The sequence below is a fragment of the Anolis sagrei genome, chromosome X, assembly GCF_037176765.1.
Source record: "Anolis sagrei isolate rAnoSag1 chromosome X, rAnoSag1.mat, whole genome shotgun sequence".
NCBI classification, from domain to species: Eukaryota; Metazoa; Chordata; class Lepidosauria; order Squamata; family Dactyloidae; genus Anolis; species Anolis sagrei.
The window spans coordinates 103207970-103227894 of record NC_090034.1 but is presented as its reverse complement, the minus strand read 5'-3'; the positions used below and the strand labels follow the sequence as shown (position 1 = coordinate 103227894).

General features: G+C 41.8%; 1 protein-coding gene across 1 annotated transcript in view; it reads right to left on the bottom strand.

Annotated features, from left to right (window-relative positions):
* Nucleotides 1-19925, bottom strand: part of LOC137094971 (rho GTPase-activating protein 35-like) — a 118111-nt gene that overhangs the window by 82509 nt on the left and 15677 nt on the right. The window lies entirely within an intron of this gene.

The window sequence follows — 19925 nt, the reverse complement described above, 5'->3', positions numbered from 1 at the left end:
TGCACCACAGGGGTGTGCTTAGATGGCACATTAGACTTGAGTAAATACGGTATTCTTCTCAGTAGATAAAACCCATGCCACTACATATGTAAAGGCCCACTAGGAGTTTTGAAAACAGCAACCCTATTGCTTGGACTTAGTGTGACTGTGCTCTACTTATTTTGAAAGATATTTGAACATTGGCCAGGACCCCTGAAAGGGAATGCTCTAGTTAAGTAAACATGTTGCAAAACTTAAGTTCACAAATTATGCCACGAGGAGCCTGTCCTTCCACATCCCGAAAAGGGGACGGGGAGGGAAGCGCAGGCAACCCTTCTTCTAGTTCAATGAAGAATTGTGCAATTTCCCTTACAGTTCTCTGGATAAAATGAAGCTGAGGCAGAAGAGATTTTTGTGCCTGGGCTCAAACACATCTACTGCAGCCTTCATCAAGCAATGGAGTCCTACCACTAGATCAAATACGGCTCCAGAGGCTTCTGTAATTCTGGAATGAGCTTTATAATTAACACAGGGAACAGATGCCAGAAAAGGATGCGTCTCAAAAACCCATCAAATCTATTACAGTGAAATTTAGACCCCACTTGGGAAGTTAGTAAAAGATGCAAAGAGAAACACGGAATGTTTGCAATCCTTTTAAAAATGCTTCAATCATACTCAAATGTGGTTTCACTCGTACCCAAATCCCATTTCCCTCGATAGGTGCATGTATTCAATTGTCTTTGTTCAACACAGAAGGTATTCACAGGGTTCGGTACTCAAGCAACAATATCTATTAGACATTACAAAATCTATGCAAATCAAAGGATTAATGTGTGCACGCCAATCATGCACAGCCTGCTGTACAAACACACTTTGCCTTTGAGATTTTACTTCTGTGTTTGTCAGACAAGAGCTAGGATCACTATGATAGACACAAATACTGCATAATTATTCTCAAGGTGCCCCGGTAGCGCAATGGGTTGTGCTGGTAGGACTACTGACCGAAAGGTGGGCAGTTTGAATCCAGGAAGCGGGGTGAGCTCCCATCTGTCAGCTCCAGAATCTCACACAGGGACATGAGAGAAGCTTCCCACAGGATGGTAGAACATCTGGGCGTCCCCTGGGCAGCGTCCTTGCAGACGGCCAGTTCTCTCACACCAGAAGCAACTTGTAGTTTCTCAAGTCGCTCCTGGCACAAACAAAAGTATCTCCTTCTATGTCCTGCCTAGGAAATTTAATATCTTCTGGAGGGGCCCTGCTCTCGGCCCAGCCCTTGTCACAGAGGAGATTGGCAGGGACAAGGGACAGGGCCTTCTCGGTGGTGGCTCCACGCCTGTGGAATTCACTCTCGGGGAAATTAGATCATTGTCATCTCTCCTCTCTTTCAGAAGGAAATTAAAAACATGGATATGGGACCAGGCCTTTGGGTAATCTGGCAGACTGACAAGGACAATGACAACTAAAGCTTTGGAAACGGACTATGATAAGCGGAATGAATTTATTCATTACAGACTTCGCGAAATGATGGCCACCAGGCTGGCTTTTTATGGTATTAATGTAATGTTTTAACTGTTTATAATTATTGTTACTATGCATTTTATTGTGTTGAATTGTATACATCAAACGTATGCCGGTTGGAAGCCGTCCTGAGTCCCCCTTAGGGGTTGAGAAGAGCGGGGTAGAAGTACCCGAAATAAATAAAATAAATAATAAATAAACAAATTATCAAGAAAACATCACAATTTCTAGGAAAGACTTTGATAATTCTGCTTATTCAGCAAGATAAGTGTTTCAACCATTCAAACCTGTACCTCTTATAGGTACAACGAGGGATATGAAATATTAAGGTAATCAAAAATTATGAAAGTTTTAAAAAAAATGCCTGAGGAACAGAACATGGATCCTTACAGATAAAAAATTCTGTTCTTGAGTCTTACAACAAGCAATGCTGTGCCTCAGCCTTTAACAAAATGTGTGAGCACCAAATTTCACATAGTTTCTAATGAAACACAGAAGGTTCTTTCTATAAACAGTATCCATTACAGGCAACTATCCCTCTTGCCGTTAGTTTCAAAACAAGATTCTCTATTTAGATATAAATAAGGAAGCCTCCCATTAAACCTTACTTAGAAGACATAAAATATACCAAAAAACAACAACTGAAAAGCAGATGTACCAAGGAAATGATTTATTAGAACCACTGTAATTTGACATATAAGACTCTTACCATGCCACGAATATTATTTTAAAAAGGGATTGTTCTAGTAAGTCCATCTGTTGGAACTCCCAGTGTAGTTTGGTGTAGTGCTGGGTGCCAATTTACACCCACACCATAAAAACGGAAGTTCAAAAGGAAAAAATGTTGCCGATATAACATTTCTGCAATTAGTTAGCCATGCTTATTATATTTCAGCAAGCATGTATCTGTACATGCACAGTCAATAGATCTCAAAACAAAGGCAAATGGAACATCTGAAGTGTGCGGTATACAGTTATTGTAGGTTGCACAACATCATTGTTGTTTATTTCATTGTTGTCTTAAAACAAAAAGACTTCCACATTGCTTTCTCATACAAATTGTAATAGGGACTGCTTTCGTGCCCAATTTCCCTCGTGCAATAAAAGTAAAAGTCTGCAGTATTAACTGCTACCAGGTAAAAAAATCCAACCTCTGGAAGCAGGGCTACTCATCACTTTTCAAAACCGCAAAGCGACAATAGTAGAGTCTTACTTATCCGACCTTCATTTATCCGATATTACCGTATATTCCGGCATATAAGATGACTGGATGTATAAGACGACCCCCAACTTTTCCAGTTAATATATAGAGTTTGGGATATACTCACTGTATAAGACTACCCCTCTTCCAACACACACCAAATAAAAAATTTAAAAGCATCAGATTTGATTTCAATATTGTAATTTTCCTATTACTGTCCCTCCTTCTCTGCCTCTCAGATCTTGCACATGCGCACCTGCACTTCTTCACTGCAATCTTCAGGAGCGAGATCTGTGAGGCAGAGGAGGAGGTATGGTAATAGGAGACAAGGGCGGGCCAGACAGATAAAAGAGTTCCGTTTTTCTAGGCCCAGAGCAACTCTATCTCTTTTTTCTGGGTGCCCCAGACGCCTGCAGCTTGCTCCGCCCTTCACTTACACCTTCCCGGTGAGGCGCCCCTTCACCTCACCATCAGGACCACATTAAGTCCATGAATCCCGTACTTGTACATCGTCGCCTTTAATGCTTTCATACAGTTGCTGCATACGGCAGGGACACAGTCACTGCCATTTTTGAGCTCGCCCCCACAATATGCAGCAACCACAGATTCTCCAATTCGGATTGGAAGTTTCAGCACCCGCTCTATAAGACGACTCCCGGCGTATAAGATGACTTCCATGCATAAGGCTACTCCAGCGAATAAGATGACTCCCGTGTATAAGACTACTCCTGCGTATAAGATGACCGCTGACTTTTGAGAAGATTTTATTGGGTTAAAAAGTAGTCTTATTTGCCAGAATATATGGTATGTCTTATCCAATGCCTCCCTTTTCCTCCGGCATTTCCACTTCAATTAAAAGAGCACTCCCCAACTCTCTCTCCATTACCAATAAGAGAAAAAGGCAAGACAAGGAGGAGGAGGGAGAAAAGGGGGGAAAGAGGCCAGACCAGAAGCGGAAGTGTCCCCCCTCCTTTCTTCTGTGATTTCCACGCTCCTCTTCCACTTCCAGGCACTTCCTGCTGGGCTGCTCTAGCCCTGAGGTATTGCCTTGCTTTAACCTTTTGAGTCCCTGTTGTTAATATTCTAGGTGTCTAGCACCACGTCAGATGGGTAATAGCAGGAGACTCCGTATTATCCGACATTTTCATTTATCCAACGTTCTGCTGGTCCATTTATGGTCAAGGTAAGTGAGACTCTACTGAACTTCATTCATGTGCTACCATCTCCAGCCCATCCCCTGTTCAGATATCAGCTAGTACACCAATGCCTTAAATCAAGAAATAGCTTGATAGTCTACTGCAGGGGTCCTCAAACTTTGCAAACAGAGGGCCAGGTCACAGTACCTCAAACTGTTGGAGGGCCGGATTATAATTTGAAAAAAGCATGAATGAATTCCTATGCACATTACACATATCTTATTTGTAGTGCAAAAATGCTTAAAAACAATACAATAATTAAAATGAAGAACAATTTTAACAAATATAAATTTATTAGTATTTCAAAGGGAAGTGTGGGCCTGCTTTTGGCTGATGAGTTAGGATTGTTGTTGTTGTTGTTGTTGTTGTTGTGTGCTTTCAAGTTGTTTCAGACTTGGGTTGACCCTGAGCAAGGGCCAGGTAAATGACCTTGGAGGTCCGTATCCGGCCCTCGGGCCTTAGTTTGAGGACCCCTGGTCTACTGTATACATGCAGCTGTGGACAAGTCTACATAGGGACCACCAAACGCAGCATTGCCCAGACACGAATCAGGGAACATGAAAGGCACTGCAGACTACTTCAACCAGAGATATCAGCCATAGCAGAGCACCTGATGAACCAACCTGGACACAGCATATTATCTGAGAACACAAAAATGCTGGACCACTTTCACAACCATTATGTCAGACTACACAGAGAAGGCATTGAAATCCACAAGCATGTAGACAATTTCAACAGAAAGGATGAAACAATGAAAATGAACAAAATCTGGCTACCAGTATTTTAAAAAACCTCCAAAATTACAACAGCAAAACAACAGAGAGGAAATAATCAGGGACAGCTAATCACCTCTCAACAAAAGATTCCCCCAAGCACTAACAAACCACACGTGGTCAGTTGAAACATTCACACCTAGCTCCAACAGACAAGAGTTCTTTGTCCCACCCTCGTCATTCCACAGATATATAAACCCAATTTTCCTAGTTCCAACAGACCTTACTACCTATGAGGATGCTTGCCATAGATGCGGGCGAAATGTCAGGAGAGAATGCCTCTAGAACATGGCCATATAGCCCAAAAAAACCTAAAACAACCAAGAAATGGCTTTGTAAGATCTACAGAGATACTCGTAGGTGCACCTCAGCAAGCAAGAGTCCAAAAGTGGCAGGCTAAAACCCGGAACTTCAACCCATGGCTGATACCAAATGAGAAACTCCCTCCTGAGCACACAAAAGACTGGGCTAACTGGAAAAGCACTGAACAGGCTGTACTCTGGCAGCACGAGATGCAGAAATGGATCCACAAAGTGGAGTCCACGACATGCGAGTGTGGAGAAGAGCAAACCACAGACCTCCACTTACAATGCAGTCTGAGACCTGCCACATGAACAATGGAGGACCTTCTTATAGCAACGCCAGTGGCACTCCAAGTGGCCAGCTACTGGTTGAAGCGCATTTAGTACAATGCCATGTTTTTAACTTCATTTATGTTTTTAAATACATTACAACTGTACCTTCGATAAATAAAAATGTGCTACCAAATATTGCACCTCTTTCTCATTCAGTGAGAGAGAACCGTTTCCTTCTAGACTGTTCTGAAAGGTAACAGTGGACAATTTATGTCACCTTTGTGTAAAGGGTGTACTATACCAGCAGATGGGACATTGTCTGGTTGCTTTGTTCTTCAGGCAACAAAGCTCCATAACTTTCTCAGCACTTACTTGAAAAGATAAATGAGACAGAAGGAAGAAGGCAGCGACACCAGCTGCATTTTGATTTTCCCAGGCATGGTAAGCCCTCTGAACTCCACATACCCTTCCATTCAAAGGATCAAGTAGTCTTCACAACTTCGAGATCTTCTCAAGAGCTTTAACTTGAGAAGGTAGCACTAGACTACTTACTTAAAAATATACCCTTCTAATACTAAAATAGACTAACATAGCTATCGCTTAGTGATGTGACTATTCATATAACCTGAGGCCTGAATACTGTATTCTATCAATGCATGTGAGGAAGTAGATTGCAATCCATGGAAGCACGTGCTAAACAAATTGGTCAGCCAAAAGATGATACAATACTCCTTTGTTTTCTTATTGCCTTCGGAAAACTACTTATACATCCCATCATGTTAGGAAGCTATCTATAACTAAGATAGACTGAGCCAGAATGCCTTCTGTTTTGATAATGTTCTCTAAGCTTCCACGTCTTTTCATTTTTTAGCTACAAAAAATGAATGTAATTCAAAATTACTAGTAAAGGTAAAGGTTTTTCCTTTGACAATAAGTCTAGTTGTGCGGGACTCTGCGGAGTGGTGCACGTCTCCATTTCTAAGCCAAAGAGTTATCGACCACACATACGAACTGAGTTGGACATGATTTTATCTTAGCAATTTGGCTTATTTGTAATTTTAATCGATATGTATTTTAACCCGTTGTTATTATATGATGTTTTTAGATTGTACTATTAGCATTGAATCCTTGCTGTAAGCCGGTCTGAGTCCCTTTACGGAGGTTGAGAAGGTCGGGATAGAAAAGTTTTAAATAAATAATAAATAAAGAGCCGGTGTTGTACGTAGACGCCTCCAAGATCATGTGGCCACTGGCATGACTGCATGGAGCACCATTATCTTCTTGCCAAAGTGGTACCTATTGATCTACTCACATTTGCATGTTTTCTAACTGCTAGGTTGGCAGAAACTGGGACTAACAGCAGGAGCTCGCCCTGCTTCCTGGATTCAAATCTCCAACCTTTCAGTCAGCAAGTTCAGCAGCTCAGCAGTTTAACCCGCTGCACCACCTATATATACTAGTAAGTGCTATATTCCCCCTGGTAGTGCAGTGGGTTAAACCGCTGAGCTGCTGAACTTGCTGACGAAAAGGTTGGTGGTTCAGATCCGGGGAGCAGGATGGGCTCCTGCTATTAGGTCCAGCTTCTGCCAATCTAGCAGTTCGGAATCATGCAAATGTGAGTAGATCAATAGGTATCGCTTCTGTGGGAATGTAACAGCACCCCATGTAGTCATGCTGGCCACATGACCTTGGAGGTGTCTATGGACAACACGGGCTCTTTGGCTTAGAAATGGAGATGAGCACCATCCTCCAGAGTCGGACACAACTAGACTTTATGTGAGGGGAAATCTTTACCTTTACTAGGTGCTATATTGCAGTCCCTGCTTGGATTAGTATTATTTATCATTTTCTGCCAGTATAATCATATGACAACTCTTTACATATTTTCCCCCATCATTTCAGTACATGGTCAGATAAACTACAGCAGGGGTCCTCAAACTTTTTAAACAAAGGCCTAGGTCACAGTCTGTCAAACTGTTGGAGGGCTGAATTATAATTTGAAAAAAAAAAACATGAATGAATTCCTATGCACATTGCACGTATCTTATTTGTAGTGCAAAAAAACAACAACACTTAAAACAATGCATTAATTAAAATGAAGAACAATTTTAACAAATGTAAACTTATTAGTATTTCAATGGGAAGTGTGGGCCTGCTTTTGGCTGATAAGATAGGATTGTTGTGTTGTTGTGTGCTTTCAAGTCAATCCAGACTTAGGTTGACCCTGAGCGGGGGCCAGGTAAATGACCATCCGGCCCCCGGGCCTTAGTTTGAAGACCCCTGAACTAGAGTAAGGGGTTTCATCTGCATCACAAGAATAGAAAATAGGAAATATATACTGAAAGAGAATCAAAACATTAACTTTTATATACTTTTTAATATTCTATTTGTTTATTTCAGCAAGCGAGAGTCCAAAAGTGGCAGGCTCAAACCCAGCACCTCAATCCATGGGTGATACCAGATGAGAGACTCCCCCCTGGGCACACAGAAGACTGGGCGACTTGGAAGGCACTGAACAGACTGCGCTCTGGCACCACGAGATGCAGAGCCAACCTTCAGAAACGGGGCTACAACATGGAATCCTCGACATGTGAGTGTGGAGAGGAGCAAACCACTGACCACCTGCTGCAATGCAACCTGAGCCCTGCCACATGCACAATGGAGGACCTTCTTGCGGCAACACCAGAGGCACTCCAAGTGGCCAGATACTGGTCAAAGGGCATCTAATCAACTACCAAACGCACAAATTTTGTATTCTGTATTCTGTATTTTTGTATTTTGTCTGTTTGTTTGCTTTGTTCTGTTAGAAATGTAATATAATTGACTGGTTGCTGATGACTCGATAAATAAATAATAAATATTCTATTTGTATCTTGTTTTTTTCCACTCCATCAAAAAAGATGCCCTGAAAATATAGCATTGTCACACCTCCGCAGCTACAGTGGGACAAATCTGTTTCTAATCTGTAAACCACTATTTTTACTAATGAGGAAGCCCAAGTCTTTTTGTTTCACCAAATAAGACTGTCAGGAACTCCCATTGTGCGGCATGGGTATATGGGGATGCCAATTAAGATGCAGAGGCATACGCACCAAGTTCTGAGGTTTGTTATCACCCTGTCCTCCTCAACTCTTTTCAGGCTACTTAATTACTTAGCACTACTGGGGAATGCCTATTCATTTCACCCAAATAATGCCCTACATAGCACTTAGCACTCTGCAGGGCCAAGCCTCATCTGCCCATGATTTGTACGCAATGCACACTTTTTGTGGTCATCTATACCTTGGTATTGTTCCAGTTCAAAGAACTATGAACAAGAAGAAAGCCTTTATTCTGTGTTCGATCTTGGAAAAACTAAGCCAAACACATCTGCCACTACCAAAGGAAATTCTAGCTTCCACACCCAAAACCCAAGCAGTGAGAGAAAATGCAATGACCTGAATTTGGCCCTATTATTCCCATCCCTTATTAGAACCCCAACTGCATTTTCAGAACAGAATTAGGTATTAAATCTTTAAGAATCAAGCAAATACTGTGAGGCACTCTATAGTTTGCTGAAGCACTGCTGTCACTGTAGCATCCGAGGACTCCAAAGCATCTAACACAGTGTTTTTCAACCTGGGGGTCGGGACCCCTGGAGGGGTCGCAAGGAGCTGTCAGAGGGGTCACCAAAGACCATCAGAAAACACATATTTTCTCTTGGTCACGAGGGTTCTGTGTGGGAAGTTTGGCCCAATTCTATCATTGGGATTCAAGGGGCTCTTTGATACGAACCATCAAGGTTAAGGTCTTCTGGAAGGGCCCTGCTCTTGGTCCCACCACCTTCACAATCGCGTCTGGTGAGGACAAGAGACAGGGCCTTCTCGGTGGTGGCCCCTCGGCTGTGGACCTCTCTCCCGATTGAGATTAGATCTGCCCCTTCCCTCCTGACTTTCAGAAAGCTAGTGAAATCCTGGCCCTGGGACAGAGCATTCACAGAATGATTGGCGGTAACCTAATAACTACTGACCACACTGGTGGACTGTGATGAATGCGATTCTATCTTGACGATTTGACTTTATGTATTTATTCTGTTTGTATTTTAATGTATTATGCTGTTATTAGTTTATTTGTGTATGCATTTTCTGTTGTTAGCTGGCCTGAGTCCTTCTGCGGAGGTTGAGAAGACCGGGATATAAAAATTCTAAATAATAATAATAATAGTAATAATAATCGTAGGTGAACTATACATCCCAGCAACTACAACTCCCAAATATCAAGGTCTATTTTCCCCAACACTGATGGAGTTTTGGGAAAATTGTTGCTGTTTGTTGTTGTTCATTCGTTCAGTCGTTTCCGACTCTTTGTCACGATGAGGTCACGAAGAGTCAGAAACTGAACGAATGAACAACAACACACAAAAACAATTCCCCCCAAACTCCACCAGTGTTCACATTTCAGCATACTGAGTATTAGTGCCAAGTTTGCCCCAGATCCATCATAGGTTTTTAAATGCTATATGTAATTATTGTTATTGTTTATTGCTTATTATGTATTTTTTTTTGTTTTTGAGTTCTATTTATTTTATTTTATTTTAATGTTTGTATTGATTATTTGTTATTGCCTTTGTTTATTGATGTACTGTGGGCTTGGCCTCAAGTAAGCCACACCGAGTCCCTTGGGGAGATGGTAGCAGGGTACAAATAAAGTTTTATTATTATGATTTTATAATTATTGTTGTTGTTGTTGTTGTTTTACTCCACAGTGCTTTCTGGGTGCAGGTAAACTACAACTCCCAAACTCAAGGTCAATGCCCACCAAACTCTTCCAGTATTTTCTGTTGGTCATAGGAGTTTGTGTTCCAAGATTGGTTCAATTCCATCGCTGGTAGAGTTCAGAATGTTCTTTGATTGTAGGTGAACTATAAATCCCAGCAACTACAACTCCCAAATGAGAAAATCAATGCCCCTTCCAGCCTCACCATTTTTAAAATTAGGACATATAGGGCATTTGTGCCAAATGTGAATGCAAATACATCCTGCATATTGGATATTTACATTAGGATGCATAACACTAGCAAAATTACAGTTATGATGCAGCAATGACAATAATTTGATGGTTGGGGGTCATCACAACATGAGGAACTGTATCAAGGGGTCGTGGCATTAGGAAGGTTGAAAAACACTAATCTAACAGCTCAGATAATGGAAGATTTGGAGAGGAGTCAAGAAGCAGGGATTCTTTCCCCGGCTGGGGACGCGGATGACCCATGTAGCAAAAGAGCATCTCAGGGCATCACAGGCTGGCTTCCTCACCTTTGGGGTATCTTCAATAGCCAAATATTTTGGTAGGTTTTTTGGAAAGAAAAGGAATTCCTGATGAAAATAATTCAGGAGTTATAACCAGGAAACTTACAGCTGGAACCTAGCCTCCAAAATGACAGCTGTAAATGTAGCCGATGAGCCGAAGAGAAGGGAGGCAAACCACGAGGGAACGTTACCTGCACATGCCCCAGTGAAATGAATAGGTGCTCTACAAGCGCATCGCTCTCGCTTTCCTTTAATTTCACAGAAACTTGCAATCAAGATGTTCCCAGCGGACTGTGCCCTCAATCTGCTAACAGCTCACCTAACAAGAAGTTGACATTTTCCAGCAGTCAAGAATTCATCTGACATCTTCTATCAGCAGGGTCAGTATGAAATTTAGGGCAAAAAAAAAATCCACTCTAAAATCTATTAAAGAGTCTATCTTTTAAAAATAGCACCACTTCTAATTCAGAACCATTTGACAATGTTCACATCACTTGGGCTTTTCGTAAATCAGCAAAAGACCAAGAGGATGAATTTCTAGATTTATAAAGTCAATAGTTGGGTTGCTATGAGTTTTCCGGCTTGGCCATGTTCCAGAAGCATTCTCTCCTGATGTTTCACCCACATCTATCTCTCATGTCCCCATATGGATGATAAAAACATCAAATCATCCTGCGCCCCCTGGGCAACGTCCTTGCAGACAGCCAATTCTCTCACACCAGAAGCGACTTGCAGTTTCTCAAGTTGATCCTGACCTGACAAAAAAAAAACCCCACATCTATGGCATCCTCAGAGGTTGTGATGTATATTGGAAACCAAGAAGGGGAGGTTTATATATCTGTGGGATAATGTCCAGGGTGGGAGAAAGAACTCTTGTCTGTTGGAGGCCAGTGTGAATGGTGCAATTAATCACTTTGATTAGCATTGCAAAGTCTTAGAATCATAGAATCAAAGAGTTGGAAGAGACCTCATGGGCCATCCAGTCCAACCCCATTCTGCCAAGAAGCAGGAATATTGCATTCAAATCACCCCTGACAGATGGCCATCCAGCCTCTGTTTAAAAGCTTCCAAAGAAGGAACTTCCACCACACTCCGGGGCAGAGAGTTCCACTGCTGAACGGCTCTCACAGTCAGGAAGTTCTTCCTCATGTTCAGATGGAATCTCCTTCAAGGCCTGGCAGCTTCAAGGCCCGGCTGATTCCTGCCTAGGGGGAATCCTTTGTTGGGAGGTGTCAACTGGCCCTGATTGTTTCTTGTCTGGAATTCCCCTGTTTTCAGAATATTGTTCTTTATTTACTGTCATCATTTTGGAGTTTTTAAAATCCTGGTAGTCATATTTTGTTTGTTTTCATGTTTTTCTCCTTTCTGTTGAAATTGTCCACATGCCTGTGGATTTCAATGGCTTCTCTGTGTAGTTGGACATGATGGTTGTTAAAAGTGGTCCAGCATTTCTGTTATGCTGTGTCTATGATGGTTCATCAAGTGCTCTGCTATGGCTGACTTCTCTGGTTGAGTTAGTCAGAAATGCTTTTCATGTTTCTTGATTCATGTTTGGGCAATGCTGTGTTTTGTGAGAAGTCAGCCATAACAACCATCATGTCCGACTACACAGAGAAGCCATTGAAATCCACAAGCATGTGGATAATTTCAACAGAAAGGAGAAAACCATGAAAATGAATAAAATATGGCTAGTAGGATTTTTAAAACTCTACAATTAGGACAGTAAATAAAGAGCAACACTTTGTTTAATGTCTGGAATTCCCCTGTTTTCCATCAGGGCCGCCTAACACATCCCAACAAAGGACTCCCCAGGCAGGAATTAGCCAAGCCTTGAAGCTGCATGGCTTTGCAATGACAACCATTCACCTTTGCCTCCAACAAACAAGAGTTCTTTCTCCCACCCTGGACTTTCCACAGATATATAAACATCCCTTGCTTAGTTTCCAATACACTTCACAGCCTCTGAGGATGCCTGCCATAGATGTGGGCGAAACGTCAGGAGAGAATGCTTCTGGAACATAACCACACAGCCCGGAAAACTCACAGAAACTAAGTGTTTCTGGCCATAAAAGCCTTCGACAACACAACGTCAATAGTATTTCTCTTTGGATTCACAAATGAGTACAGGGTGTTCAAAAACACTAAGACAAACTCCAATTCAATTTCAAATAAGTGAGAATGGTTGGTTATTTGCTGCCAATTCCCACCAATTTGGAAGCATCTTTGGCTGAAAAAAAAGAAAAGAACAAAAACAGAATGTGGGGCTAAGATTCTGCACTGCACAAGACTGGGAACACAGGGTTTCTAGGCTAGGAAAGTTCCTCTTCTGCCAGCCCATATGCTCATCTGTATGAAATGCTATGGATTCACCAGAGGCAATTCCTGGTTGCCGATGACATGGTGGTTAGTGTAAAAATAAAAGGCTTGTCTAACTTAACCAACTTCTGTCGTAATTCTACAAGGCCTTTATTCTTCTCCCTAACATCCAAATTATGCCTCTCTGACAGAAGAAAACCAACTACCAAAAGGAAATATTTTTCTCTCTGGATTTGATAACTCTGCTTCATATGAAATATTAGCCTTCATGAGGTACGGATACAACCAGCTCTACATTTAGATCACTTGGGCAAAATCCTCTTTGCCTTGAAGCACAAGACAGCCCAGTCTTGGGTCAGGCAAAAATTATTAGGCTGGCTCTGGTTCAGGAAGAAAGACTCCTATTGCTGCATTGGAGACAAGCGTGACGGCCAGTTCCTGTCTCCCACTGACAGGGGCCGAGCCCACACACATTATTTCACTGAGCATCTTTCAGATGGAGAAACACAGACCTCAGAGGAAAGAGGCAGCCGGGAATATCCTCCATCCAAAAGAGGACTACTCATAGTATGCTCCAGAGAAATGCTCCCCGCCAGAAACAGAAAACAAATGCCCATGGAATAGATGCAACTGTATTAAACACAGGACAAACGAAAGAGTGGGAAAATCATTCAGCAGCTTTCTAAGTAACAGAAGGACCTAATAAACTGGTGATTTGAAAAAAAGACTAATATTGCCATCTTTCTGAGGGGTACAGTGCTGTATGCTAGATACACAGGGTTGTTGTGCAAGTTAAGTTTTACCAGGAATTCACAAACACCTGGCAGCACAGGAAAGTAATAATAATAATAATAATAATCATCTTTATTTCTACCCTGCCACCATCTCCCCTATGGGGACCCGGAGCAGCTTACATGGAGCCAAGCCCAGACAACATAATACAGCAATAAAATCAAAGCATATACATCAGACAACAACATTATCAAAGTGACATTAAAAAAATAATAAAATTAAAATAAAATAAAATACCAATAGACATAATCACGATAAAGTTGACAATGGGCGGGCCACATATTCCAAATAAAAAACAATTAGCAGACTATGATGAGATAAAATAGGAACAGGGAGTTTAAATGGAACTAATAAAACACAGAGAGATGTGGGGCAGAACATCCTATTTGGAGGGCACAAACTCCGTTAGCCAAAAATGTTGAGGGGGTATAAAAAATCATGCTGCGCACCTACTTGCCAAAGGCGCAGCAGAAGAGCCAGGTTTTGAGGTTCTTTTTAAATGTTTCCAGTAAAGGGGCTTTCCTGATCTCTCCAGGTAAAGAGTTCCAAAGTCTGGGGGCCACAGAAGAGAAGGCTCTCTCCCTTGTACTTACAAGACGAGCCTGTGATAATGACAAGGGCGAAAGGAGAGCCTCCCCTGAGGAATGTAGGGCCCGGGTTGGTACATGGAGCAAGATACGGTCACGAAGGTAGACTGGTCCCAAACCGTTTAGGGCTTTATAGGTGATAAACTGTACCGTAAATTGGGACCGGAAAATAAACGGCAGCCAGTGGAGCTTCCTGTAGGTTGCCCCAGTTATTAATCTGGCTGCCAAATGTTGGACAAGTTGCAGTTTCCGGGCTGTCTTCAAGGGCAGCCCCACGTAGAGAGCATTACAGTAATCCAGTCTAGAGGTAATTAAGGCATGGACCACCATGGTCAAGTCAGATTTCACGAGGTATGGTTGCAGCTGGCGCACAAGTTTTAATTGTGCGAAGGCCCTCCCAGCCACCGCCGAGGCCTGCGCATCAAGCATCAGCGCTGAATCCAGGAGGACCCCCAAGCTGCGGACCTGTGACTTCAGGGACTTTTGGCATCTAGTGTTATTTTTCTGCTTATACATATTATCTATTAGGCCTGGGCAATGCATGGTTCAAGATGGTTCTAAAGTACTTACAAAACTAAAGTTCTGGTGGTTAAAAATTCAAAACTCTAACTAAGCTCTCAAAATTTCATTATAAACGGCAGTTCCTAATTGGTTCTGTCATAAAAATCGGCAATAATAAAATAATAATTAAATTTTGAAAGTTTTGTTAAGAGTTCTGAAATTTTCACCACCAGAACTTTAGTTTTGTAAGTACTTTAGATCCATTTAGAACCATGGATTGCCCAGGCCTATTATCTATCTCTCACCGCTGTGCTCCCCTCACCCCTTCCCAAGCCACGGCCTTTACATATCATCTGTTCAAAATTTCAATTCTTCTTGTAGATGAAACTTTCCTTCTTTATTTTTTAATTCTTTTTCAATAAATTTTCATCATACATCATCAAAATCACTTTGTTTCCATATACCTCTTTTAACTTTTAATATACATGTCAGCTTATCATTTATTGCCAATTTCCATACTTCCTTATACCACTCCTCTATTTGTATATTTTTTTCTCTTTTCCAGTTCCTTGCTATAAGCAGTCTTGCTATTGTTAATAAATACGTTATCGCATCTTTATCCTCTTTCTTCAATTATTTATTATTATATAATGATAATAAAGCTAAAGGAGCCCCCGGTGGCGCAGTGGGTTAAAGCACTGAGCTGATGAGCTTGTTGATTGAAAGGTCACAGGTTCGATTCCGGGGAGCGGCGTGAGCTTCCACTGTCAGCCCTAGCTTCTGCCAACCTAGCAGTTCGAAAACATGCAAATGTGAGTAGATCAATAGGTACCACTCCGGTGGGAAGGTAACGGCGCTCCATGCAGTCATGCCGGCCACATGACCTTGGAGGTGTCTACGGACAACACTGGCTCTTCGGCTTATTAATGGAGATGAGCACCACACCCCAGAGTCAGACATGACTGGACTTAATGTCAGGGGACAACCTTTACCTTTACCTTAGGAGTTCTTTCTATTTTAATGTTCATTATATCATCTATTTCTCTAAATACTTTCCCCCCAAAACTATTTACATATTTACATTGCCACCACATATGTATATATGTTCCTGATTCTTGACATCCTCTCCAGCAATTTTTGAATAGTTTTTATTTATAATTGCTATTCTTAATCTAATAGCACAAATTTAGATCTCATCTATATTGACGTGCCTGCCATATTTTGTCCTGCAAAGAAAACATTTAGAAAACCAATTGCTGCGACAAACAGAATAATAAAGAGCATTTACTACTGTCAGATATTGTAGGCACTAGGCAGGAAATGTAGGTTTCTCTTCTTCTATGAAAAGTAATAACACATGGCATCACTTAAACATCAACAGCTTGCCCAGTTTTGTCACAACTTAATCGGACCTAATAAAGATTATTCTGGACAGCTGCTTGGCTTTTTTGTGTTATTCATTGATAATAGTATATAATAAACAAATGAAACAATAATTCAGTTTTGTTTAAAATCATTAATTTCAGGAAAGGTACTCCAAATACAATGTGTGCCCTATCCTTCTTTATTTCATTTTCAGAAGTATATAGCAGTCCTAGAGATAAATGACAATCCTCCTGTTGTAAGATTACTGCATTTCCTAAAAAATCTGTGCAATTCAAACAACACTTTCAAACAAAATCAAATTTGTGTATCCATGGATACAAAATGGTTGACTGTACACATACATACAACCCAGACCACAGTCTTCTAACAATCTCTGTATGATGATACCAATTTTTGGGAAAGTTACATTTTTGTACTGCAACTCCCAAAATTGCCCAGATAGAGTAGTTTTTCACCATGAAATTCTGGTGGTTATTGTCCAAAAAATAAAAAAGTAACTATTCCACGGTTTGAGTGAAACATGAATGAGGCATGTGCTCATGAGCTCTCCTCCCTCATGCATACTAATCTCCACACACAGGCATTTTAATGCAAGGCATGACTTGCCAGGCTCAGAGAGACAGCTATGGTTCCCACTAATCAGGGAAAGAAGAGAAGAGAAATCAGGATAGGCGAGAGAAGAGGAGGCAACAAGCAGGAGGCTTTTCACATAGTTTGGTCTTGCGTCTGAAACAAGCTATTATTTTAAATGCTTACTCAACAATATAAACCTAACTGGGCTTGGGAAAATCCTATCTTCCATGATTAAAAACATTACAACGAGCACTGTCAGAAGTCTTGCTTAGCCTGGTAACTGATACACATGAAGGTATTTGTCTATTACAATGACCACTGCACTTGTTGTGTTTAAAACAGTCTTTCCTAATCTTTTTTTGACCAGGGACCACTTTGACCAGGGACCACTCTTCAAAACATTAGTACCAAAAGGGTTACGAATCAGTTTTTGGTCAACTTTAGATTTGGTTTGGTTATTTGGGGTGATGATTCAGAAACTGCATTGGATAGACCACATCAGCTCTAGTTTCTGATACTGAACATATGCCATCAAGTAGACATCTGCCCTTGCCCTATGCTACTCTGCTGCTGAGTATGCATGCCCAGTGTGGAACACATCTCACCACACTAAAACAGTGGACGTGGTTCTTAATGAGACATGCCGCATTATCACGGGGTGTCTGCACCCTACACCACTGGAGAAACTACACTCCAGTGACATCCGCCGGGAAGGAGCAGCCAATAGTGAAAGGACCAATGCAGTGACATCACCAGCCCATCCCTTGTTTGGGTATCAGCCAGCACGTCAACAACTTAAATCAAGAAATAGTTTTCTAAGATCTACAGAGACACCAGCAAGCAAGAGTCCAAAAGTGGCAGGCTCAAACCCAGAACCTCAATCCATGGCTGATACCAAATGAGAGACTCCCCCCTGGGCACACAGAAAACTGGGCGACTTGGAAGGCGTTGAATAGACTGCGCTCTGGCACCACAAGATGCAGAGCCAACCTTAAGAAATGGGGCCACAAAGTGGAATCCATGACATACGAGTGTGGAGAAGAGCAAACCACAGACCACCTGCTGCAATGCAACCTGAGCCCTGCTTCATGCACAATGGAGGACCTTCTCATAGTAACACCAGAGGCACTCCAAGTGACCAGCTACTGGCCAAAGGACAGTAGTCGACTACCAAGCTTGCAAACTTTGTATTTTGTTTGTTTGCTTGTTTAAAAATGCAGTATAACAGTTTGGTCTGCTCCTGACACGATAAATAAATAAATCAAGTAGTCACCATTTGCGCACCCACAGAAAACCATATTTAATAATCTTGAGCTGATGTGGTCTATCCAATGCAATTTTCTGAATCTGCACCCCAAATAACCCCAGGAACAGACCTAAAAACGAAGACACCAAAGTGCCCCCACTTCCTGGCACCACATCGAACTGCTCCGTTCAGGGGGAGGGAAGGAGGAGAAGTCAGGAACCTTGTTGTCGCACCTTTTGTGGGTAGTCAGTATCTCCCCTCCCGACATCCCCACTATAAGAGGGTTTCACAAAACCAGTAACTCTCGTTACAACAGTGTAGTAACGGTGAGGTCGCAGAACGTATTTCAGTTCTTGAGGACCACTGGTGGTCCACTGACCACAGGTTGGGAACCGCTGCTTTAAAATATTTGGTGGCATATTTCCAATTCCAAACTATACCTAAATAATAATAATAATAATAATAATAATAATAATACTTTATTTATACCCCGCTCCATCTCCCCAGGGGTTCTCGGTGTGGCTTACATGAGGCCACGCCCATCAGTATCTTTCCTTTTCCTGAAATTGAATTCCTTAGATTGGCAGCGTGGGGGCTTGCCTAATATCTCTGGGGAGTGAATTCCAGAGCTGGGGGGCCACCACAGAGAAGGCCCTCTCTCTCGTCCCCACAAGTCGCACTTGCGATGCGGGCGGGAGCGAGAGAAGGGCCTCTCCGGAAGATCAAAGAGGCCGTGTGGGTTCGTAGACGGAAACGCGGTCGGGCAGGTAGGTGGGTCTAAAGCAGTGGTTCTCCACCTTCCTAATGCCGTGAACCCTTAATACAGTTCCTTATGTTGTGGTGAGACATTACTTTCATTGCTACTTCACAATTCTAATTTTGCTCCTGTTATGAATTATCTTGTAAATATCCCATATGCAGGATGTATTTTCATTCATTTGGCACGAATACTCGATACGCCTAAATTTAGATACTGGTGGGGTTGAGGGGAGGATCGATTTTGTCATTTGGGAGTTGTAGTTGCTGGGATTTATAGTTCACCTACAATATCAAAGAGCATTCTGAACTCCACCAATGATGAAATTGAACCAAACTTGGGTCACAGAGTTCCCATGACCAACAGAAAATACTAGAAGGGTTTGGTGGGCATTGACCTTGGGTTTTGGAGTTGTACTTTTCCTAAATCCAGAGAGCACTGATGTATCTGGACCAAACTTGGCATGAATACTCAATATGCCTAAATGTGGACACTGGTGTGGTTTGGGGGGGATAGACCTTGACATTTGGGAGTTGTAGTCGCTGGGATTGATAATTCACCTATAAGAGCATTCTGAACTCCACCAATGATAGAATTGGGCCAAACTTCCCACACGGAACCCCCATGACCAACAGAAAACATCGTGTTTTCTAATTGTCATTGACGACCCCTCTGACACTCCCTCGAGACCTCCCCAGTGGTCCTGACCTCCAGGTTGAGAAACACTGGTCTAAAGCTATGCTCAATAATAAACAAGTTGTATTATCTCTGATCTATAAATCAGAATTATAAATCATAAACCAAATTTTAAGTTCAGCAAAGTTTGGAGTTGTACCCAACGCCAAAAAGTGATGCTAAGGCGAAGGACGTAACTTCTTAATGACTTAATGACACAAGAAGAAAACTTTATGAGTTTATCTTTTAGCTGCAATAACTATGTTATGTGAAAATAAGGAGGCAAGTGGCAACCAAGAGGTTTCTTGATAAGTATATGGGAAAGGAATTCAATTCCAGGAAAAGGAAAGCTGGGGAGACTCAAAAAACAGGATATTTTAGGTGACAACATTAAAATGGCTCAGGAAGATACAATACTGAAAATACCACAGCATCCTCAAAGAGAAGAACATAACAGTAGGATTTCGGAGCATGGGGGAAATCTCTCTGCTATAATAAATTTGCAAGTAGCCAGTTATAGAGTTTAAAATAATAAACCAACAGGACTAAATCCACTTACAGA